Source organism: Meles meles, chromosome 20 (assembly GCF_922984935.1).
Source record: "Meles meles chromosome 20, mMelMel3.1 paternal haplotype, whole genome shotgun sequence".
Lineage (NCBI taxonomy): Eukaryota > Metazoa > Chordata > Mammalia > Carnivora > Mustelidae > Meles > Meles meles.
In genome coordinates, this window is record NC_060085.1 from 31,601,503 (window position 1) to 31,626,526 (window position 25,024).

Sequence of the window (25,024 nt, forward strand, 5' to 3'; positions counted from 1 at the left end):
AAAAATCTGGAGGTAGACACTCCTAGCTGGTGTCACATTTCATGATAGATCCTTTTATCTTTTGCTCCTCTGTATTTAGCAGGCAGGCTTCATCTTCATGGTCATGGAACTGCTGTTTTACCTGCAGGTATTATATTCCCATTCAAGGCAGGAAAAAGACAGGTGAAGGGTAGAAGACCTATGCAAGCTAAGTCTTTCCTTTCCTTTCCTTTTTTTTTTTTTAAGATATTTATTTATTAATTTGACAGACAGAGATCACAAGTAGGCAGAGAGGCAGGCAGAGAGAGAGGAGGAAGCAGGCTCCCTGTTGAGCAGAGTCTGATGCGTGGCTCCATCCCAGGACCCTGAGACCATGACCTGAGCTGAAGGCAGAGGCTTTAACCCACTGAGCCACCCAGGCACCCCTAAGTCTTTCCTTTTCTAAAATACTGAAAAAAATCATTTTTTTTCAGAAGGACCCCACCAGAAGTCTTCCACATATGTTTCATTAGCTAGAAATGGGTCATATTAGTACTCTTCACTCTGAAGGAGTCTAGAGTTGAGTTTGTTGTAACTGAGCTGATACCAAATTGGAGTGTTCCTAAGAAACAAGGGAAAACTGACAGGATACTGGACGGTCAGCACGCTGTGTCTGCTACAGGTCATGTAGGACCTTGTATGCATTTAGAGGAAAGAGTTAAGATTTTATCCTAAATGCAATGGATGGCCATCGAAAGTTTCTAAGGGGGAGAGATGTGATTTCACATATTCAGGCAGTTGGATGCAGGATCGGGTAGAGAGAGGAAGAGAGGAAGAAAGGAGGCCAGCTTGGATGTTGTTGTAGCAGGTCAAGAGAGAGATGGGATGGCTGAGAAGAGGAGGCATGAATGCATGGTGGTTGGTTCATGAAGATTCTCCAAACTTCAACATTTAATTGTCATCTTGGCTACATAAATCCATTTAGCTCAGAATCCTTCTACCACGTGGGAAGAGAAGATCCTGATGTAAACACAGTATCCATATGATTAGTGGCTTTAACAGAATCTGTGGTCTCGGAGGGAGAAGCTAGCCTAAGTCAGTCATATCATCCTCACCCTCATGTGGGTAAGGAATCATTATCCTCATTTTATAGATGAAACAGTTGAAATTGCAAGCAACTATACCACCTCTTTGACTTATTATTAAAGACAATCAGTTGAATTTGTTTCTGAATCTGGCATTTGTGAAACTTTACTGGGTATCACATTTGTCTCCTTCCTCCGTCCACACAGCCTCAGCCTTACTCCTTAGTTTCATATCTCCTTTCTTTTTCTCCCCATATTCAAGATTTCCAGACCCTTCCCTCCAAAATATTTTTATGGGTTTACCTAGACTGAAAATATCTACAAACAGCAGAGAGAATGCTCTGGTAGTCTTACCTAGAAATATTAATATTTCTGGACTCTCTCTCTTTTTTTTTTTTTTTTGGCCTTCTCTTAAACAAAAATAGACCCTCTGGCACCCCCAAGTGGCCACTACAGAAACTGCACAAGGAAAAAAGTAGAACTGGTTTTACTTGGTAAAACTGGTTGGTTTTGCTTCCTGCCCACCTGAGATTGGTAGAAAAGCAGGTAATAATTTGACTGCTGTCATCTTGCAGTAATGTCATTACACAAGTTCCCTGACCTCTGGAATCCCTTCAATTATAGAGGAGAGAAAGCAGTATTTATGGCGGGGGGGGGGGGGGGACATCATTACTTAGATCTCTTTGATTACCTGTATTCTTAGCCCCATATATACTGAATCCCAGAGAGTTCCATGACTTATGTAAGGTCCTACAGCTGGCAAGCACGGAAATGGGATTTGATCACTTCCTCCTGGCTCTTTGTCCAATGTTCTGACACCTATCGCATAATAAAATAACTGTTATATACAGATAACAGCGACGAGAAGAAATTGTGGACTTTCAAGCATAAAGCCAGTCTTGATGATGATGGTAGATAAAGTCTAAATTACCACTGAGGACTCCTCTGACCTTGATTCTTGTATCATTTACTGACATTCTCCAGCAATTACTAACTTCTACATGATATATATTTTCAAATATATTCAAATGTATTTTGAATGAATGTATGAGTAAGTTTCTTTCCTTTCCAGTCATAGCAGGTAGAGTGAAAACACACCATGCCTCAAGCCATTCTATCTAAATGGTGTCACTCCCATCTGAGAACCATTCAGATGACCATGTACCCCAAATACTATTTAACGTCTTTCCAGTGGGGCTTATCTCACAGGCAATTCCTTGACATAGGAGAACTGTGGAAATACAACAGGGATTTTTGAGTCAAACAATAAGCCATAGGCTTTCTATATCAGCTTTCTCTGTCAAATTGTCATGTTGTTGGATGATACCAATAGATGCTTCAGAAAATATAAGTTTGAATAGTTCTAAAAGTATAGGAACAGATACTCAGAACCCTGTGATTATCTCAGTAGTTTAACTTTTGAGAAAACCTTCCCAGTAATTGGGAGAAGATAAAGTGATGGTACCCGAGCTGTGAAAACTTAATACTTGCTCTCAATCCTGGCCTAATCCTAACAGTGACTACTGATGAATCCTGCATTGTCATTTTTTTTTAAACCTAAGAGCCCCTATCCTAAGTAAAGAAAATGCTGCTGAAAGAAGGAAAGAGAATTCTTTCTCCTATGCCCGTGTCTGTTTAGAATTCCCCACTTTTATTATATCAGAAATCAGGGTAGCACAGTAGAAACAACTGACATACTGGGACCAAAGTGTTCTGGGTGTGAATTCTGGTATTGCTACTTAATGAATTTGCGGCCATGGGCAAAACCTCAACTTCCCTGACCTTCAGTTTCCTTAACTACGAAGTAGGGGCATTTATTTTTCAGAGACACTGAGATTTTAGAGATAAAGTACAAAACACATCATCTGATATATATACACATAAGCACACACACACACACACAATTATGTGCTGAATGAATGGGAGCAATCTACATCATTATTACCACTGTTATCATTAATATAATTTTCACCAAAAACAGTTGTTTACAAATCTACTTTATCTAACTCGGCCTGGGTATGTACGGTCATTAGGATGAATGTGGCTCTTCTGTATGCAGACATTCTATGTCCGGTAAAAGATCAGATGAGGCTACTGTCCCTCTCGGCAGTATCATGTAACAGGGGAACTAACTAGTTTCTACTCATGATCCTTTTGACCGCTACTTTGTAATGTTCAAGTTGCAATTTTTCCACAAGGTGGAAGTTTAAACAGCTTTACTGGTGAAAATCTGCATGGATGTTTGCTGATATCCAAAATAGAAACTGTAATTGTACCTTTAGAATTTTTTTTTTTTTTTAGTTCAAGTACTGATGCATTCAGTAGAGCTTTCACTTGAGTTAGTTCAAATTAAGTTCATCATTAATCGTGACAGCATTTATGTACTTTCGTAAACTAGTCATATGTTTACTAGTAAGAGGTATTAATTCAGGCCTCAGTCAGTGTTTATCAAGTGTACGTGTTCTCAGATCCTTTCTGATAACTCTCAGTGCTTCTAGGTGTCCACTGTCCTCAGAATGTACCCCCTGATCTGCTTACCCCCCTCATTTTATGGTCAAAACTAATCTGGATTAGTGGTGTGAAAATGGCTTACCCAAATTCATATGGCTAGTCCATTTCAGAACCAGAAATGAGACCTAAGTAGTGGAGCCTTTCTGTCAGATACTGATTGTGTCTTATTAAAGTTTCCTAAACTCCAATCCCTCTTGTATAGTACCTTCAAAATTTTGCCCATATCTGTTTGTCACTATTAATATTATTCATGTGATACTTTTCTTAAAATCAAATTTAAATTCTCTCATTTCTTAAAACTCGGCTTTGTCCTAAGAAACAGCCACAAAGTCACTGGTTTTAGATGCTAGGCTTTCTCCCCAGTTCCTAGTAAATTAATATGCAACTGTTGAAATATCTTTATAAAAATTTCCGTATGTAGCACCTGGAATCATCTCAGACACAACCCGTGGCACAGAACCACCTACTGCAAACCCAGCCCCATGCCTTCCTGCTTCCCTGGCCAAACAATTTCAGTGTTTCTCTTTCTTTCCAATGGTTTTATTTTCCCTCTTGCATGTTTCAGTGGGTGCTCAGGGTGATCGGTAAAGATGGAGCTTTAAACTATGATAAATTGAGGCACCTGCCTTGATGCCCCAGAAATGTAATTTAATATATATCTGAAATAACACCTGTTTCTAATGTGAACGTGCACAGCATGTCTAGATTTGGATTCTTTAAATACATTTGCTATTTATTCTTTCTGTTTCCAGAGATTGTGAAGGAAGGAATCTGGTCTGCTACAGTAAATAGAGCATGAAAATCAGGTCTGGCTTGAATTTTTTCCTAGACATTAACCCTATCACAGCTTCTGCAGGCTTCTTCCTGGCTAAGGTGTGGTTCATAATCAATCCTTTTCCCTTTCTGAGAACACCTTGCCCTTAAAGAGAAGATTGATACACATCATGTTTCTAAATTCCAAATGCGGTCATCCACATAAACCTTCACTGGATACATTTCACTCCTCATGGTCTTGCTAGGAGCTGTATGTAAATTAAGCGTGGGATACCAGTGTGGTTAAGAGCAGGCACTCATACTTCGCCTGGCTCATCCACCTCTAATTTTTTATATTAGCTCCATACCGCACCTGAGTCTCAATTTCATCATCTGTAAAATGGTGATAACAATAGCATAACAACAGGGCTGTTCTGCAGGATAAATAAGATCTTACGGATAAACAACTTAGCCCAATGCTTGACACTTACCAGGAGCTTGGCAATTTCAGTTTTTATTATAATAGTTAAGGCTAGTTTGCACCTGTGGGAATTTGGAGTTTTACAACCCATGTTGTACATAAGTGGGATGCTTAGGAGATGCTGTTTTAAAGGGCATGAAATGGATTCCCACTGAGTAGGGGAAAATACAAATTACTGCCTAGTGACTCCCCATATCCCAAATTAAATTCCTAAGTTTTTCATTTCAGGAAACCATCTCCATCACAATAAGGAAATAATACTATTGCTATTTCCTCACAGGGATAATACCACTGTTGGGCCTGCCAAACATTAGGCCCTAGATCAAAAGTGGTCCACAGCCTTCTAAGAAAAGGCCTTTTCTTTTTTTTTTTTTTCTTTTAGCAGCTCCTGGGGTAGACAACCATGCCAAAAAAAGCACAAGGCTCCACCAGACGTTAAGCCATTCAGTAAAGCAAATGCCATGTCAGGAAAAAAAAAAAAAAAGGAAGAAAGGAAGAAAGGAAGAAAGAAAGAAAAAAAGAAAGAAAGAAAGAAAGAAAGAAAGAAAGACAGACAGACAGACAGACAGGCGGGGCACCTGGGTGGCTCAGTGGGTTAAGCCTCTGCCTTCAGCTCAGGTCATGGTCTCAGGGTCCTGGGATGGAGCCCCACATCAGGCTCTCCGCTCAGCAGGGAGCCTGCTTCCCCCTTTCTCTCTGCCTACTTATGATCTCTCTCTCTCTGTCATATAAATAAATAAAATCTTTAAAAAAAAAAAAAAAGAAAGAAAGAGGAGGAAAGGAAAGGAGAAGGAGGAGGTGGAGGAAGAGGAGAAAGTTCAACCCTTTTGCAGAGATTTCATTTTCAAAGCCAAGACCACTTAAAATGATAGTTTGTAGAATCAAGAAGTGCCTTTTCCTTTATCACACTTTTTGGAATATGCTTATTGAAACTTATTATTACCAGAGGATGACTTGTCTGTGTTTGAAGCCGCTATCTCCTTAAAAAATAGTAGCTGTGTTTCTGTATTAAACTTCATTCTCCCTGTTAAAAAATATATATATATATATATATAAAAACTGGCTGATAGGGGCACCTGGGTGGCTCAGTCATTAAGCATCTGCCTTGGGCTCAGGTCAGGCTCTCTGCTAGGGAAGAGGGGAAGCCTGCTTCTCCCTCTCCCACTCACCCTGCTGTGTTCCCTCTCTGGCTGTGTCTCTGTCAAATGAATAAATAAAATCTTAAAAAAACAAAACAAAACAAAACAACAAACAAACTGGCTGATTAACTGGAATGTTCACACTTGTTTCTCTTATTTTAATAAGATGAACAGAGGTGACTCACTTTGTTGTTGTTCTTTTTAATCCTAATTTATGTTGTCCTTACTTGGGAAGTTACAGTTCTACCATTTAAAACAACAACAGAATCATGTGTCCAAGATGAAAAGGCAGAAATCAAAGAGTTATAACTCAGAACTGGTCTCATCCAGTGGAAAAAAGAAAAAGGGAAATGAACTTCATCTAACAGAGAATATATTGGACGTACAGTCATAAAATTGGGTTTACTTCACAGCTCTCAAAAATGTTTCAAATGAATATTTCAGATTCTGGTTTTTGTTGGAACTATAGTTAAAGGAACTAAAATGCAATAATGTAGTATTCTTTTTTCCATGCAAATTATCTTTTCTTATAAAATGATTTGTAGGAAATGATGTTGAATTGATGGGCAGGCCACCTGGGATCTAGCCTCAACTTTGCTGTTAAGGGTAGAGATCTGGAACTAGTTTCCTGCTGGTGCTCCTGTCCCTCATTTGCAGAATAGAGAAGGTGGGCTCCTTTATTGCTAACATCCTATAATGGCATCGCCCAGAATGACAGCGTGTTAACAACTGAGAAAATATTATAATCTGAGCAAGTCATTTGATTAAACTATAAAAAAACAAAGAGGGAATATATCACTTTTCTAAATAATATTCTAACATTTCATATGAAAAAATCCACATTAAAAATGTTTAAAATCCTCTGATTTTTCAAACACACACACACGCACTTTAAACAAATTTTGTTCAAAATTCAAAGTTTTTATATGCTACCCTCTAGTGGAGACTAGAACCTACTTTGTTAATTCCATCTAAAAGTATACTCGGATCTTTTGTTCATAAGACAGGAGTAAGAGGAGTTTCGTTTACACAGCAGTCATTTACAGTTCTTCTCAAAATATCATCCAATGGCATGGGGGTATCAAAATTAAGTGGTTAAACACACAGCTTCCCAGCACCCATTCAAGACCACCTAAACCATGGGATGCCTGGGTGGCTCAGTCATTAAGCATCTGCCTTCGGCTCAGGTCATGATCTCAGGGTCCTGGGCTGGAGTCCCACATCAGGCTCCCTGCTCAGCAGGAAGCATGCTTCTCCCTACACCACTCCCCCTGCTTGTGTTCCCTCTCTGGCTATCTCTCTGTCAGATAAATAAAATCTTAAAAAAAAAAAAAAAAAAGACCACCTAAACCAGGTTCCTTGAGAGGGGACCCCAGGAATCTGCATGGTTTAACAGAGGACCCAGCTGATTTTTTAAGCCCCCTGGAATTTGAAAACCAATGTTCTAGCTCCCTGAGAGGTGTGGTATGAGTCTGGGTCTTCTCATCAACCCAGTGTCTAGTTAGAATGAAAACCTCTAAATCCTGAGGGAAGATAAAAATTGAATTGAATTTCTCTTTTCTTCATCTTTAGGTTTAAAACAAGTAGAAAGTAACTAATCCATCAGTTTCCTGTCAACTTAAGAATAAAGATCATGTTCCTTCACACAGCGCACAAGACCCTTCATGGTCCGGACCCTACATCCCCAGCCACCAGGCGGTGGTACTTCCATTTGTCTCTAGTCTCTGCCTCACAAAGACCCCACTGCCACCACTAAATTCCACACGGAACTCTCTGAGTCCATAAAATAATCTGTGCAATCGATTCTACATTTTTAAACATGCTATCCATCCACTCTGCGTGGAATATGCTTTCCCCCAACTCAAATTTCATAATCATATCATTTTTAGTTATCATTAATAAAACTGAAAGGATAATGCTCCTTGAAGTGGACATCAAGGGCAGGAGCATCAAGAGTTGTCTTCCAGGCTGCAGTCAGGCTGTCGCATCTCTATACACCACTTGTTCCAAGTATGTTTGGGTTTTTTGCTTTGCAGAGGCAACTGAAAGAATTGTTGCCAATGGCCATTCCCCTTCCAATCATATGGCTGACCGAAAGCCCTTTTCTTCTTTACCTAAGTTAGAAATACTTGAGAAATAGACCCTGGACAAATATAAACAAAGGTCTATCAAAGTGTCTACTTTATTTCTGACAAAGTTTGGTTGAAGACTGTAGCCAGATCTTTGGGTACTACGGAAGGGAAAGTGTGGGACTACAGAACAGGCACACTGATCAGGAACTCCCAGACTGTATTGTTTTGGGGTCAAGCTAGAAGAAAAGGAATCACATTCTGGTGTTGTAGATTAGCTCTCCCCAGTGTGGAAAATGAACAAGAGTTGCCCCTCTGTGGAATTGTTAGATGACAGAAGTAGACTTTCTAAGTTCTAAAATGTATTTTTTATTATCTATTCAAATGAGGACTTGCCTGTAGTCAGAGTTCTTGTTAAAAGAGCACAGAATGTTCTGCTCTGAGCCAGTTGTCCTGTGCCAATCTGGTTGGTTCTAATAAAGATGCTGTTTTGTACATGTAACAGGGGATAGATAAATGCAATAGTAAAAACTTCAGTTATTAATGTGATAGTGAGATGCTATTTCCTTAATTCAGTTTTACTGAGATAATTTTAAGTTCACATGTAATTATAAGAAATAATACAGAGCAATCTTGTATACTTTGTCTAGTTACACCCAATGGAGGACATTTGCAAAATTATAAATAATATCACAGCCAGGATATTGACACTGATACAATCCACTGATCTTACTCAGATTTTTCCAGTTTTACTTGTAGTCATTTGTATACTCAAATGTATACATGTGTGTACTAAGTTCTTTACATTTTATCACCTGCATAGATGTGCTTTGCCAAAGTAAATTCATCTGTGTCTACCACTATCAAGATACTGAACAGTTCTAACATCGCAAATATCCTTCACGCTTCCCTTTTATAATCACACCCAACTCTCCCTTTTCCCCGTAGATGCTCCCTCTGCCCCTAAACCTTGTCAACCACTGAGTGGTTTTCCTTTCTTAAAATTTTTTTTGAGAGATCTTTATATTCTAAATACTAGTCTTTTGTTGGATAAGTGGTTTGCAAATATTTTCTCCCAGGGTGTCATTTGTCTTTTCATCCTCTTCATATGAGCTTTTTCACGGAGCACTAGTTTTTAATTTTGATGAGGTCCAATATATTGATTTTCTCCTTTATTGATCACAGCTTTTGGTGTTAAAGTCTGTAAAGTCTTTGCTTAGCCCTAGGTCCTGAAGGTTTTCTCATATTTTTTCTAAAAGTTTTATAGGTTTATATTTAGCTCCATGATCCATTTTGAGTTAATTTTTGTACTAGCACATTAACCTGAGGTTCCTCTTTTTTAAAACAATATTTGAGGGATGCCTGGGTGGCTCAGTTGGTTAAGCGGCTGCCTTCGGCTCAGGTCATAATCCCAGCGTCCTGGGATCGAGTCCCACATCGGGCTCCTTGCTCGGCAGGGAGCCTGCTTCTCCCTCTGCCTCTGCCTCCCACTCTGCCTGCCACTCTGTCTGCCTGTGTTCTCTCTCTCTCTCTCTCTCTCTCTTTCTCTGACAAATAAATAAATAAAATCTTTAAAAAAATAAAAAATAAATAAAACAATATTTTAGCCTATGGATATCCAATTGTTCTAGTGCCATTTGCTGAAAAGACTGTCTTTCTTCCATTGAATTGTTTTTACATCTTTGTCAGTGATGAGCTGGGTGTTTGTACATGAGTTTGTATTGAACCCTTCACTGTTCCACAGATCTATGCCTCTATGTCTCTGCCAACACAACACTGTTCTCCTTACTGCAGCTATACAATAATCCTTAATATTGAGAAGAGTAACATCTCCCTTCACATTTTTTGGGGGGGGGGTTAAGGTTGTTTTAACTATTCCAGGGACCATGCTTTTCTACATAAATATTTTCTATATATTATATAAATATAAAAATAAATATTTCTATATAAGTATATATTTCTATATATTTATGTAAATATATAAATAATATAAAAATTATTATAAATTTTAAAACCTTGCTGGGATTTTGATAGGAACTGAATTAAGCCTATAGATCAATATAGGGAAAATTGACAAATTTATTATGTTCAGTCTTCCAATCCCTGGATATGGTATGTCTCTCCATTTCATTATGTTTTCTTTGATTTCTTTCATTAGCATTTTATAATTTTCAGCACATAGATCCCACACTTGGTTGTGTTAAGTGCATATCTAAATACTTAATTTTATTTGGAGTGATAGCAATGATAATGTATTTTAAGTTTTAATTTCCCTGTGTTAACTGTTAGTATTTAGAAATGTGGTTGATTTGCACATGATCTTATATCCTAAAAGCTTGCTAAATTCACTTATCAATTCTAGAAGTATTTTTGTAGGTTTTGGGAGTTTTTATTTAAACAATTCTGTCATCTGCAGATAGAGGTCATTTTATTTCTTCCTTTCCTGAGCTTTATGCATTTTATTTCTTTAACCTTGACTTACTTTGGTAGCTAGAACTTCTAATTATAGGTTCGATAAGAATGGTGAGGATGGGGGTGCCTGAGTGGCTCAGTGGGTTAAGCCTCTGCCTTCAGCTCAGGTCATGATCACAGGGTCTTGGGATTGAGCCCCACATCGGGCTCTCTGCTCAGTGGGGAGCCTGCTTCCTCCTCTCTCTCTGCCTGCCTCTCTGCCTACTTGTGATCTCTCTCTGTCAAATGGATAAAATCTTTAAAAAAAAAAAAAAAGAATAGTGAGGATGGGCATCTTTGTCTTATTCCTGATATTAGGGGGAAAGCATTCAGTATTTCACCATTAAACTCAATGTTAGCTGTGGACTTTTTAAAAGATGCTCTTTATCAAGTTAATGCCCTTCTACTAAATGGTGAAGCGTGTTTACAATGAATGGGTGTTGGATTTCATCAAATACTTTTTCTGTGTCAATGGATATATGATTCCGTTAACTCGTTGATGTGGTGATACCATATGTGTTGGGTGTTTTTGTTTTTGGTTTTTTCCCTGCTACTCTCTCACCAGTTCCTATCGCTCTGTTCATGTTTTTTCAGTGTCTTTTCTCTCTTATTTAGACTGAGTGAATTCCATTTTTTGTCCACAAGTTCACCAGTTCTATTGTCAGTCCTCTTCACTCTATTCTTGAGCCCATCCAGTGAATGATTTATGAGTGCTGCATTTTTGAAGTCTATAATTTGTATTTAAAAAAACAATTTTATTACATTGCTGAAATTTTCTATTTTTTCATTTATTTCAAGTAAGTTTGTAATTGATTGTTGAAGCATTTTTATGATGGCTGCTTTAAAATCCTTGTCAGGTAATTCTAACATCTCATGTATGTCAGTGAGTGTTGGCATCTGTTGACTGCCTTTTCTCATTCAAGCTGGGATTTTCTTGGTTTTTGCATGGATGGATGATTTCACATTGGATTATAACACTTTTGAACACTTTGCCTATTATGTTAGATGTCTATTTCATTCCTTAAGTCCCGAGGAAACCATCTCACTTTCCTCTTACAATGATTTAGCATTCTCCCTTGTTACCCATCCCCCCACCCCGTGTCATTTACGGGGTTTATATTTGTGCCTAGTGGAGGGAAGAGGGAGAGGAACTCATCTACGCCATCTTGTCCTGACCAGAAGTCAATCACTTTTGTTCTAAAGAAGAAACTTCATCTAAACAAGTTATATATATACATATATATATATATATATATATATATATTTTTTTTTTTTTTTTTCCCCCTCCTCTGAGTCAGCTTCTATCTATCTACCATAGAGAAGAGGCAACATTGGGCTTACTGGTTTCAGCTTTTTCCCACAGTGGTCTTGTTTTTTTCTCTCTCCATCCCCCACTGCCCTCATCACCCCCCTCCCGACCCCCAAACCCCTCCCATCTAGTGAAGGATGATTTTGGAGTGATTTTTTTAAAACATATGAAAAATGAGTGGCAAGAAATGCAGAAACACAAAATGAGATAGCCTTCATGTTAGGTTAAACACAAAGATAGCTGTAAAACAGAGGTATAAGCCTCAGCAGTTTTGTAGTGCTATTAAATAAATTCTGTGATTTAAAATAAGAGATTTGGTGTTAATTCAATTAATTTTAATGACTGATGGAGCTTATATGTTTCAACATTCTTTGAGGTTATTTGTATTTAATACAGATTAAAGTGAAACAAAATAGAGGCCTAAAGGCATAATTTCAGATAGCTAGCTAGTGAGTGAGGATGTTATTTCATAGCAATGAGTTTTGAAGTGTGGCTGAGAGTAATTCAGTATATTTTGGAGGCCGTTGCATTACCTTTAAAGAAAAGATTCTAAAATTATCACTACTTTGTTATATTTTTTAATCATTTCATTTATTTTTGAACTTAAAAAATTAAAGAACCATTAAGATTTTTAGGTGTGATCAAAACCAAGATCGAGCAGTACTTTTGTAAAAAATAACACAACACAAAGTCCATCCTCCTATGGGGATGACTGGTAATTAGGCTGTAAGTTACAGGCTCTTGTCCACTGAGTATGAATTATGGCACTGTTTTCCAGCTGTCTTTGCAGATGTGGACTCAAAATGTAGTCTTTGCTGACATTCCCATTTAACACTCTGACACTATTTCTTCAAAATCCACCTTTGCTCCCCCTGGACAGGGTAAGTGTGACAGGTGTCGTGCACCTGTTCTACCGTTGTCAAGCAGCTGTTGAACGCTCAAAAGACTTATGAGATAGAAAAAGATTATGAGATAGACTTACATCCTTTGAAATCGTATTTATTTCTTTATATCCCAACTGGGCTAGGGAAGTTCAGTTTAATTAGGCGGGGGTCATATGTGAGATGGTGCAACCCTTTTCTCCCTTTATATTTTATCTCCTCATTCCTCATGAGCTTCTTTTTTTTCCTGAGGTTTTTTTTTTTTTTTTTTTTTAAGATTTTGTTTATTTATTTGACAGAGACACAGCGAGAGAGGGAACACAAGCAGGGAGAATGAGAGAGGAAGAAGCAGGCCCCCTGCCGAGCAGGGATCCGGATGCAGAGCTCTATCCTAGGACACTGGGATCATGACTTGAGCCGAAGGCAGATACTTAATGACTGAGGTACACACGCACCCCCTGAGTTTTTTAAAAAATGTAAAACATATTATATCCATAACATGAAAGCAATCAACACTGCCAAGATAGGAATTTTTTTTAAGATTTTTAAAAATTTACTTATTTGAGACAGAGAGAAAGAGAACGACAGAGAGCATAAGCAGAAGGAAGAACAGAGGGAGAGGAAGAAGCAGACTCCCCACTGAGCAGGGACCATGACATGGGCTCAGTCCCAGGACCCTGAGATCATGACTTGAGCCGAAAGCAGACTCTTAACCAACTGAGCCACCCAGGCATCCCAAGAGAATAATTTATTTATTTAGCAGGATAAAAATGTTCTATCTACTTTAATCTAAAAAACTTAGGTCTTTTTTTAATCTTCACTTTTTTTCCTGCATTAGAAGCATTTATCCCATTTTAGCAGGGAAGTCACCTCTATGGTAGAAAAAGCAAATGTTCTCCCTCACCACCTAGAAAATGTTAAATGCAGTTTTCCCTGCACTCATGAAAACCGAAACAACTTTTCTTGTGGTTGATGATTTGTGCTCTGGAAGTATGGTCCTATGAAGTCTAGAAGGAAATTAAAGAAGAGACACATCTTTTGTGTGGGGGATATGAGAAAGCAGGGAGGTGTATCTGGAGGTGGGGAAATAAGGGCCAGGACTGATAAATACCAATGACCTCACCCTGGGTCACTTGTCCAAGATGGCACTGTCCTATAACCCAAGACATGCCCAGTGAGTGAAACAAGAGAAGGAACATTGCAAAGAACATCGTTAAAAGGTCCATGACCCACAATGTTTTGGAGGCATTGTCAGTCACCCACACAGCCTTTGTGTGAATGAAAAATTTTCATTACTCATAGTGCAGACCATGCAACCTGTGCCACTTGGGACTTCAATTTGTATCAGGAGGAAACCGTATTTTATTCATACTAGCACATCACCAACGAACTGCCCTGCAGTGGTGATGTTCCACGATGCCATGACATTTTATACTGTCCTCATCCAATGACACCCATGCATTCACCTCTCAACAATGTCATGGGACTTCTGAAAGACCAAGTTTCTAAAACAGGACAGTGATGAGTATGGCCTCTCTTTATCTCCGAGATGGTTCAGTCTGAAGACATTTCTGAAAATCTATGTTTTGCACAAGTTGCAAGGAGATCCCATCTATCAGCTATCAACCTTCACTCTCTCTGGAGAGAGACAGAAACAATAGTAGTTTCCACGATTACTTGTGCCTTAGCAGGGGGCTGGAGTTGGAAGAGGAAAGAGAGATGTCAAACAGAAGAGTAAAGGAGCCCAGAAAATGGACCTCCACGTTCTTTCCTAATGTTGTCTCTGAGTGACCTGACCTTGCTCCACAGCTATTTCCTGCTCTCCAGGGTCATAGATTCTCTATATAGTTCAGTCATTGGGTAACCTTGAATTTCAGGGAAGCCTGGACTCATTACCAACCCCAGAATGAGTCTAATTTGATCTTTGCCATTTGTGGTAATTTTACTTACCTTGCCAGTGATTGGTTTGAGAGTGGCCATATGATACATTTCTAATCAATGATATATGAGGGTTACATAACTAGGACTTCCAGAAATTCTTTCTGGCTGTCAAGAAGAGAGGCCTAAGGAAGAAATAAACTTTCTTTCCCCCTTTCCTACATCTTGATATATATATTAAGGTTGACATGCCTGGAACTGCCAGAGTAATCTGATAACCATGAGGAGAAGCTAAGAGATTTGAGAAGAATTTCAACTGGAGAAAAACGAGATTTAGCCACTCAGTTAACAAACCCAAAAATGGCCCAAGTTTTAGCTTTTGGATAGATAAGAAAATAAATCTTTCCTATTGTTTAACCCAATTAGAGTTGAATTTTTTGTTACTTCCAGCCAAAAAGAATACCAAATGAATAAATAATCTGATGGAAAAAATATTTTGCATGATCTCATGAGCTTCTTGTGGATTCATGATCGGCTAAGAATCAAATCCTTTTCTTTCTGGTAATGGATTATACTTATGTCCTCTTTCAGGTGTTTCTGAGATTACAAAGACTTTATTCTTTGCAAAAAATCTTTCCATAGGCTGCCACCATCATGCCAGTCCCTAGGGTCTCAATGAGGCTAGATGATGCTCCAGAATGAGAGACAAGACAATTTGGGAGCAGACTGGATCCAACTTCATTCAACATTAATACCAGTTATTTGATTAATGACAGAACCCCATGAGGCACAATTTATACTGAGGCATCATGTCTAATGTGGAAGGACAGCAGTTCTAGGGGAAAGCTGCCATTGTGGGGAAGTTGTCTAGCCTTCCATTCTAGAAAATGCAGCACAGCATCACAGTGCAGGGTCATCAGCCCACGTCAGACAGCTGCATCATCAGCATGGTTGTGGGCCCGCTCAAGGCTGATGGAGACCCCATCATAGGCTTCCACCAGATGTTCCTGTTAAAGAACATCAGTGGTGCTTGGGTTTGCGCCAATGACATGTTCAGGCTTGCCCTGCACAAATTCGGCTGAAGTCTTCCTAGCCAGGCACTCATGCTGTTTCCTCCTCCCTCCTCTTCCTGATACTATTCACAATCCTCCACGTGCTTCGGATATCATACACAAATGAGCAGGGCCGTGGTGGGAGCAGGCACAGTGTGCTGCTGCTGCTGACGTATTGTGCATGATGTCTGGACACTAGACTAGTTGCATCTGACAGAATTTGTGTTGTACCAGCATGTGCCTTGGAAAGACTTAAGTAATACAAAAGGTTATTATTATTATTTTTTTAATCTACTGATCAGTTGCTCCAGTAACGCAGAGAAGTGAAGGAGAAAGCAGCTACCTTACCACCCAGATATTGATTTGTTTGGATGTTTCAAAGTCTCATGATACACTAAAACCACAAAAATTTCCTTAACAAAAAGAAGGAGGAGGAGGAGGAAGGGGAGGAGGAGGAGGAAGGGAGAGAAGGAGGGAAGGAGGAAGGGGAAGAGGAAGAGGAAAAAGAGGATGAAGAATCTATATTTATCCAGCATTTCTTTCAACACAGTCAATATGGGGAGTAACACTGAGGAAAGATACTCTTTTTTTTTTTTTTAAGATTTTCTTTATTTATTTAACAGAGAGAGAGATCACAAGTAGGCAGAGAGGCAGGTAGAGAGAGAGAGAAGGAAGCAGGCTCCCTGCTGAGCAGAGAGCCCGATGCGGGACTCAATCCCAGGACCCTGGGATCATGACCCGAGCCGAAGGCAGAGGCTTTAACCCACTGAGCCACCCAGGCGCCCGAGGAAAGATACTCTTAATTAGAATCTGAATTCATAAAAAATCATATAAGAGAATAAAAGATATGTGAATATATATACAAATTTTAAACCAAAGAGGGACATACTCATTTCCAGAAATGCGAAATAAACTCAGATCAGAAGGGTGGGAAGGAGCTTAGGTTAAAAATGTATTAGCGGTATTATGATGGGCAGGTATAGGTTCTAGGTATAGGTTCAGCTGGATTTGGGGGTTTGGACACGAATGCAGAGATGGTCATCTAGGAAACAGACCCCTTTCATTCAGGGAACTAGAGCTGAGACATCTCCCATAAGCCGTGAGTTACAGGGAAGACTCCACCCTGCCAGCTGGGGAAAGCAGCAAGGAAGTGTGTTGCATAGCTGGGGTTGAGACTGGAAAAAAGCAACTTCTTAAAATGCAAACACACCATCATGTGATTGAGCAGGTCCAAATTCACACCAACAGTACGGGGCAGAAGCTCCTAACTGAGAAATCAACATAAAAATGGACCCAGAAATAGTGAAACCCAGACTCTCAGAAGAGGCAAAGCCAATATACTCCAACGGGGCTATTCCCATAGCTCGGGGAACCAGGATACCATGGAAATCATTCTCTACTGAAGACGACCTGCCAGCAAAAGATTTGAACAACGAGATAAAGTGAATCACTGGGATGGAGTGTGGGAGGGTGTGACCAAAAGAAGAATTTATATATTAAGAATGAGAAATAGAAAATCATCTACAAAAGGCTTTACAATGATTATTTTTTTTAAATGTATAAATAGGTAAAGAGGAAATAGAAAAGATAATTACACAGGAAAATATATATATATATATATTGGAATATAGATCTAAGGAAATGACCTAGAATGTGGAATTGAGAAATAATAAGATAAGCTAGGCCACGGAAGAAAGGAAGACAGGGTCTAAAATATGTCTGATAGGAATTCTAGCATAAAATTAAATGAATATGGGTGATGTAATGTTATAAAAGAAAATGGGTGAGAATTTTTCAGGACTCAAAAAGAAGTCATTGATCCTAAGATTTTTAAGGAGCTAAAAACAAATTCATACCTAAAGGAATCACTGTAGTAAAACTGCAGAATGCTAAAGAGAAGCAAAATTCTAAAATCCTACTAGAGATTAAAATACATATTCCTGGAAAGGAAAGACAATTAGATTGACAAAGATTTATAGTCATCATAATAGCTGATATTTACTCAGTGATAGATATGGGCTCAACATTGTTTTAAGTATTTCTTAAGTTAATGTTCACAGCAACCTGACAGGGGAGATACTGTTGCTATCCTTATTCACAGAACGGTACTGAATAATGGACAAAAGACAATGGAATAATATATTCAAAATAGTGAGGCATAATTCTACCTGTAGCTCTCTTCACCAAGAGTAAAGCTGGGGTGTTGTATCTTTCTTTCCAGATGGATGCATTTAATAACCCATAAACATTTAAAGAATTGAATAATAATACAGAATAATTGTTAAATACAGTCACACCAGACATGTCACATTGTCATAAGTTCCTCAGAGACACGTACATGGTCATATTATACGTGGTGAGCAGGGCAGAAACCAGTGGAGAAAATGGTTTTTAACTGAATCTTTGTTTTTCACTGCCCAACCAGATTAACTTGAAGAAGTGGCAAAATAAAATATGCAGGTTAAACTGGGATAGTGATTCTTTTCAAATATTCCTGTAGCAAAAAAGATGGCCTTTTCTATCAGTAAAACAAGAGCTCTTAAAGTATTTTAACCCCCCCCCCCAAAAAAAATATCCAATACAAGGAATTGCTTGCTTAAGGATGGAATCGCTAAAGAACCAAAGAGCACTGTGAAGCTACCCTGCGTTTAGCAAATCCAAGGAAATTACCACCAACCAGGGCTGGAGTGAAAAAAGCAGGATATAGCTGTACCAGAGTCCAGGAGTCAGGGTTACATGGTGGGCCTGTCCAGTCAGAACTGAGATGGTGGAAGAAGGGGACATCCTCCAGGAACTGGAGCTACCCACGACTGCAGCGTCTCCAGGAGTTGCCACCTGAAGCAGAGCCAGGAGCAATGGGGGATATCCTGGCTTTTATCCCTCTCTAGCTCTCCACACTTCCACCAGAGCCTTCCATGAGCTAAACCCACCTAGAAGCAGAAGGCAAGACAGCACGGGAAATATCGTGTCCTGCGATACACCCAGGCAGAAAAGGGCAGAGAATGGATCTCAGAACAAAGAGGCAAGTGATCAACTCACCCCCAGCTCATGAATTCAGGAGAGTCAGTGCAAAGCCTTTTAGCATGAGGGCAGACGTTTAAGTGTCAGAGGCCAGCTCAGTGTCTCCTCTGTTCTTTAACTCTTCCATTTTAGCTTGCTAGCCCATGTGGGTGTGAAAGTGGCACATGCATTTTATGTGGGAATGACTCAACGGATTCCTCTTTCATGCAAAGACATTGCTTCTTTCTGCTGAGAGTGCTGCCGTACAAGCTCTACAAATGTGAACTTCACTTAAGACCATCCATCTGCGGAGTTTTTGCAACACATACATCCTCTCAAAGCTGCTCTGCCTTGCTGCTAATAGTGGAATGTAAAAATAATAGCTTTAGCTGTCTTTCAGCCTGGGTTTTCTTATTTGTATTCTAAGTACATGTACTCATGTAGGCAGACAGAGAAAGCTTCTCTTATTTGCATTTATTTTGCCCACAGAAAATTTAACAGTTCACGTGACTGCTCCCCTTCAAAGAAATAATCAAAATACAAATTGCTTGAATTATAAAGACAGGAGCTCAGAAAACGTAGGGTAAGGAAGAAAGATTAGGGCACATTTTAAACATAAGTGAAAGGTGTTTTTGCCATGGCCATCTTCAACTTCTATCACCAAAGCACAAGTAGAAACGAATTTTGAGAACTTCTTAGTTCATAGAAATTTCATCCTTTCTGAAATTTTATTTTTGACCAGTTGAATGAGAAAAGGCATCAATGTCAAATCTGTGTTTTCATTTGGGGGTAGATAACCAGAAACTGTAATATGATTTTTCTTGAATCACACTTAAGTAATAAGTACTAGTCATCTTTATTTACCATTAAAAGAAAGGCATTTGAAGAATATGCTATTAATCAAATGAAAAGACTTAACTTTTTTTTTTTTTTAAGATTTCATTTGTTTATTTGACAGAGAGAGAGAGAGAGAGATCACAAGTAGGCAGAGAGGCAGGCAGAGACAGAGGAGGAAGCAGGCTTCCTGCTGAGCAGAGAGCCCGATGCGGGGCTCGATCCCAGGACCCTGAGATCATGACCCGAGTCGAAGACAGAGGCTTAACCCACTGAGTCACCCAGGTGCCCCAACTTTCATTTTAAATATTGTCTATATTATTAAATTGTAATTATCTATAATATTAAATTTGAGCCAAAATATTTTTTGTTCATCTATTAGCTTTGATAGGGATTCATGGTTTAGTGAAACATCACAGTATTAACTCTGTTGGGCAATTTTTGGTGATGGAAAATACACTATTTTTGGTGATGGTGTAGTCATTTGTTAACTAATGTGTCCAGAACTAAGGTAGATTTTATAAACTGTCCCAATTCTCAAAAACTTTTGTGCTATCAATAGGCAATGATTTTGACTTTTGAACTGCCTGTATTTGTACATTTTCTTCTTTACATTCAATGCATACAGTTAGTATCACTTACCAAAGAAAGTTAGTATCAATTACCTAAGAAAGCTTTGTTGAGAGATAGTGTGTGTGTGTGTGTGCGCTTGCGCGCGCGCGCACACACACACACACACACACACACACACACACTCATGGCATATTTCATAAAGAACATTAGCACCCTCTTCTGGATGACTTTTGAGGCTATAATGAAAATATTCTGTTAATCTCTTCCCATTTCCTAACAATGAACAGCTTGAATATTCATTAAATTTGCTCCTGATTAAAGCACAACCTCTGAGTAATTTAATTACACCATATATTTCTCAAACACTGATAAGTGCTGGAGTAAAAAAAAAAAAAACCCACTTCATTGCTAAATGTTACCCACTGGGAATAAGTGTTTGTCGTATGAAAAGGAAAAAAAAATGCTGCTTCTATATTTCTCAGATTGAGTGTCTCCAATGACTCTTAAGTATACAGAGCTAAGCAAGGACAAGACACAAGAGCACAAGGACAGACAAGGAGAGCAGATGGATTCATTCTTCTGCCACCTGTCAGTGCTTGGAGAAAAAATTTATGCTCTTGTATGCTTTAATATCAGCCACTGACATAACTCAGTATTCTTTTATTCAACTGGATTTTAAAAAATAAATCAGATAACCTTTTAAACCACACTGCCTGGAGTTCCCCAGATATCTATCCCCAGATAGATATCTCATGAGGCCAACGACGAAGATGTGATGCACTTGCTTGATTCATTCATTCAACAAATATTTAGTGAGCAACTACTATGTGCCAAGCACTCTTCTGGGTCCTGGAGATACAGGGAAGAAACTCAAGCTCTGGACTTCACCGAGATTACATTTATAGATACAATGCAGAATTGCATACACAGTACGTCACATGATAATAAATTGTATGTAGGAAAATGAGACAGAGGAAATGGAATAAGAAGTGTCCGAATGTGGGGGATGCGTATTTTATACGAAGTGGTCAGAAATGTACTATTGATAAGGTGAGGGACATGGGGTGACTGCAAGTTTATACCTTATGGAAATCAGAGAAAGAATATTTCAGGTGGAAGGAGCAGCAAGTGTAAGCCCTTTGAGGTCCAGCCCTGGATTCCCTTTAAATACTTCCAATGTTGTGGAGCAACTCAGCATGTAACAGAAGTTAAGAGCCTGCCTGAGCTTTGGAATTCAAAAACTTGGATAAGATGCTATATATAAGCAATTGACAAGTTACTTAATACCTGAGCCTTTTTTCCCTCTTCTATAAAATGGGTATTTCTATAATTTTCCTTCTTCCTAGGAATATTGTAAAAATTAAGTGACATATTACAGGCAGAATTTAGCATTGTACCTGGCATTGTGCTTAAGTTCAATAAATGTTAGTTATTAAAGGGAAAAATGCTTCTCAGGGGCACTTGAATTTTCTGCAACATTTACATGTTAAATCAATCACATGGGTTGAACTGGAATGCTCTTCTAAATACAAGTCAAAAATCATTAGGTGATGCAATTGCACTGCTGGGTATTTACCCCAAGGATACAGATGTAGTGAAAAGAAGGGCCATCTGTACCCCAATGTTTATTGCAGCAATGGCTACGGTCACCAAACTGTGGAAAGAACCAAGATGCCCTTCAACGGACGAATGGATAAGGAAGATGTGGTCCATATACACAATGGAGTATTATGCCTCCATCAGAAAGGATGAATACCCAACTTTTGTAGCAACATGGACGGGACTGGAAGAAATTATGCTGAGCGAAATAAGTCAAGCAGAGAGAGTCAAGTATCATATGGTCTCACTTATTTGTGGAGCATAACAAATAACATGGAGGACATGGGGAGATGGAGAGGAGAGGAGTTGAGGGAAACTGGAAGGGGAGATGAACCATGAGAGACTATGGACTCTGAAAAACAACCAGAGGGTTTTGAAGGGGTGGGGGGGGGGGGGGTGGGAGGTTGAGGAACCAGGTGGTGGGTAATAGGGAGGGTACGTACTGTATGGAGCACTGGGTGTGATGCCAAAACAATGAACACTGTTATGCTGTAAATAAACAAATAAACGAATAAAAAAAAAAAACACTTAAAAAAAAAAATCTAGATACCCAAAAAAAAAAAAAAAAAAAAAGCCTGAAAGCCATAGGGGGGGGAAAAAAATCATTAGGTGAGCAGAAATGCTTCGTTTTCAGTGTTGTCCTGGACAAGCTCCTTTACCAGCATGAACCTCAGGTTTTGCAAAATGAGGATAATAAATTAAATCAGTGATTGCGGTCTAAAGCCTCCAGGTAGTATGAGGCTATTTTAAACCCCCAAACAAAATGTTAAACTACTTCTAATAAGGGTAATGAGAGACCAGACTATCAGGCTTGCTTTGGGCTGAATTATGAGGCATGGAGTTCAGTGGCTGAGGTCTCCGGCTATTGAGTGTAACAATTTGGCCAAGATGCTATCCCAAAAAGTTTACATTTACCTGAAGAGCACTGCTTTCCTTAATCACCTGTGTTCTTGAGATATTTTCAAAGGGCTCCATCATGCAAATCTAACTCCAACACCTTGACCACCACTGAGCCTCGTCCACAGGATTAATTCTCCATCCAACCCTTCTTTCCAAATCCCATTTCTTTTTCTTTCTCTTGAGGGAAAGCCCCTTTCCAAACTCACTTGGTAAATCTGTTAACTATGGTGAGATGAAGGATCAAAAGACTTGGGGGGGGGAGTCACTAAAGGAGCTGGACGTCGAGGAAGGAGCCCCCCTAGGACCACCTCCCTGGGGGAAATACGGCCAAAAGATGGGACAGGGAATCAGGAATCTAGTCTACTCCTAATCTTAAGGCCTCTTCGTCCGTGTTTGAAAAATTGTCAGAGGGTCATGTAAAACAGGCTGCCTTACTCATCCTTATAATCCTTAAAAAGGATTAAACAGAACTGGTCAGGGCATTGAAGGGACAGCTAGCTGCCCAGAGGCAAAGTAATGTACAAGAGGCTCTGGCATTGCTAGGTATTAAGCAGCAGTTCCAGTAAAGTCTATTTCAAGAAATGCCACAGCTCATGTTGAAAATCTGCTTCCTTTTTCCTTGCAGAATTTATCAGACCCCCAGAACCTGTTAATGCTGATTTACAACTTACTGGGTTTTGACTCTGGGCTAATTTTTCAACCTCTCTGAGTGTCAGGCTGCTTGTAAAATGGGGGTGATAATAATTAGCCAGCAGAGTTGCCTAGCACATAGTATGGCTTCAGGACATAGTAGCAATTATCAAGATAAAGGAGAAGTGTGCTGGTTCTAAGGAGTTATGCATATTGGAAGGTGCTTTTCAGCTGGAAGACAGTATGCTAATTTCAGTAAGATAAGTAAGTATGAAATAGGAACTATACGGAATTGGGCATGAAGATCTACAGAGTGAAAACTCAGACACTGGAGATGTTACATAATTTAGGTGTGGAAGAATTAATCACTCAGTTGGCAATCAGGCCTTGTTTATTCCTCCTGAATTTCTTACACAGTAGCAAATCAGCTGTAGGGGTGACTTTGAGGCAGCCACAACACAGGAAGTGTGAAATGGATTCTCTGCAGCAAAGTGCATGGAGAGCAAAATCCATTGTACTAATTAGTTACTGGGATCTTTGCAAAATTACACATGCTCAAGGGACATTTACTGATTTTGTTAGCTCTCATGGCTGCTCTCATGTGATCATTGGGACAAATGCCATCTTGATAAGAACTAGTTCTGTATTTGCAACATGGAGATATTATAACATTGTCAAAGCATAATTATTAGTTCTGTGTTGGTGACTCAGCTTTTTATTTTCAGTCTTGTCTTGCTCCTAACCCTATATAATAGCTATTTAGTTGCTGTCAAATGAAGTAGAGACTGGGAAATAGTTGCCTTAAATTCTATGTAATCTCTCTCCCCGAAACAAAATAAACAAATATGTAATAACTCTTGAAAAAAAATTCTATTTAAACCATTTTAGGATTTTTTTTAAAGATTTTATTTGTTTGACAGAGAGAGAGAGATCACAAGTAGGCAGAGAGACAGGTAGAGAGAGAGGGGGAAGCATGCTCCCCACTGAGCAGAGAGCCCAATGCGGGGCTCTATCCCAGGACCCTGAGATCATGACCCAAGCCGAAGGCAGAGACTTAATCCACTGAGCCACCCAGGTGCCCCCATTTTAGGATTACTTAACACAACGTTTTTCATGTCAATAAGCACTTTAGGAAACATCAGGTGCAAAAGGCTAAAACAATGTGAGAACGTGTTCAATCACCCTTTGAATTAAAGACATGGGAAATCAGAAAACCATGAACTAATACTTGCAGCTATCAGACTGAAAAAGATTTTAATATGTGATAAAACCCCAGTGGCTCAAGTTATGGAGAAGCAGGCACTTCTATACAAGATGGTGGTAGTATAACCTTTCTGGAGGGGAAATATGATATCTATCAGTATTTAAATGACACTTTCCCTTGTCCTTTTCCCTGGGAATTCCAAAGTTAGCATTTTTATTGCCAATATGCTTTCATAAATTTGTACGCTATTTGGGCAAGGATGTTTATTGTGGCTTATAACAACTAATGGAAATAATAGAAATTACTACCTGTAAGAATCATGTAGGACACAGACACATGTGATGAGGTAACATTTTGTAATATTACCTGTTTTTTGGGAGGGTTGATTGAATATCTTTTTCACCTGGTGTGTTTTGGATACCTTGCTTCAGAGGCCAAGTGGCACAGCAGAATACAAATAACAAATACACAGAGGATATTGGCTTTTGAGTTTCAAAAGCCTAGACCCTGATTTTTAGAACCTTGTGCACCAAGAGAAACTTACTTATGTGCACCCCTAGATAAAAATTTCCTGAGTTGGGTGAAGGGAAGGAGTTACAAGGGGAGCGTATATGTGCATTAGAAAAGAACCCTGCATTTAAGGCTGAATTCAGGGATGGGAAGAACCAAAACTACACATCATTTTGCTGGGTCTAAGAGAAAAGAAAACTTGTTTCC

At 39.1% G+C, this 25,024-nt stretch overlaps 1 pseudogene; it reads left to right on the top strand.

The window, feature by feature from the left end:
- The first annotated feature begins 15,213 nt into the window (after positions 1–15,213).
- On the top strand, positions 15,214–15,597 carry LOC123932252 (annotated as a pseudogene).
- The last annotated feature ends 9,427 nt before the right edge of the window (positions 15,598–25,024 follow it).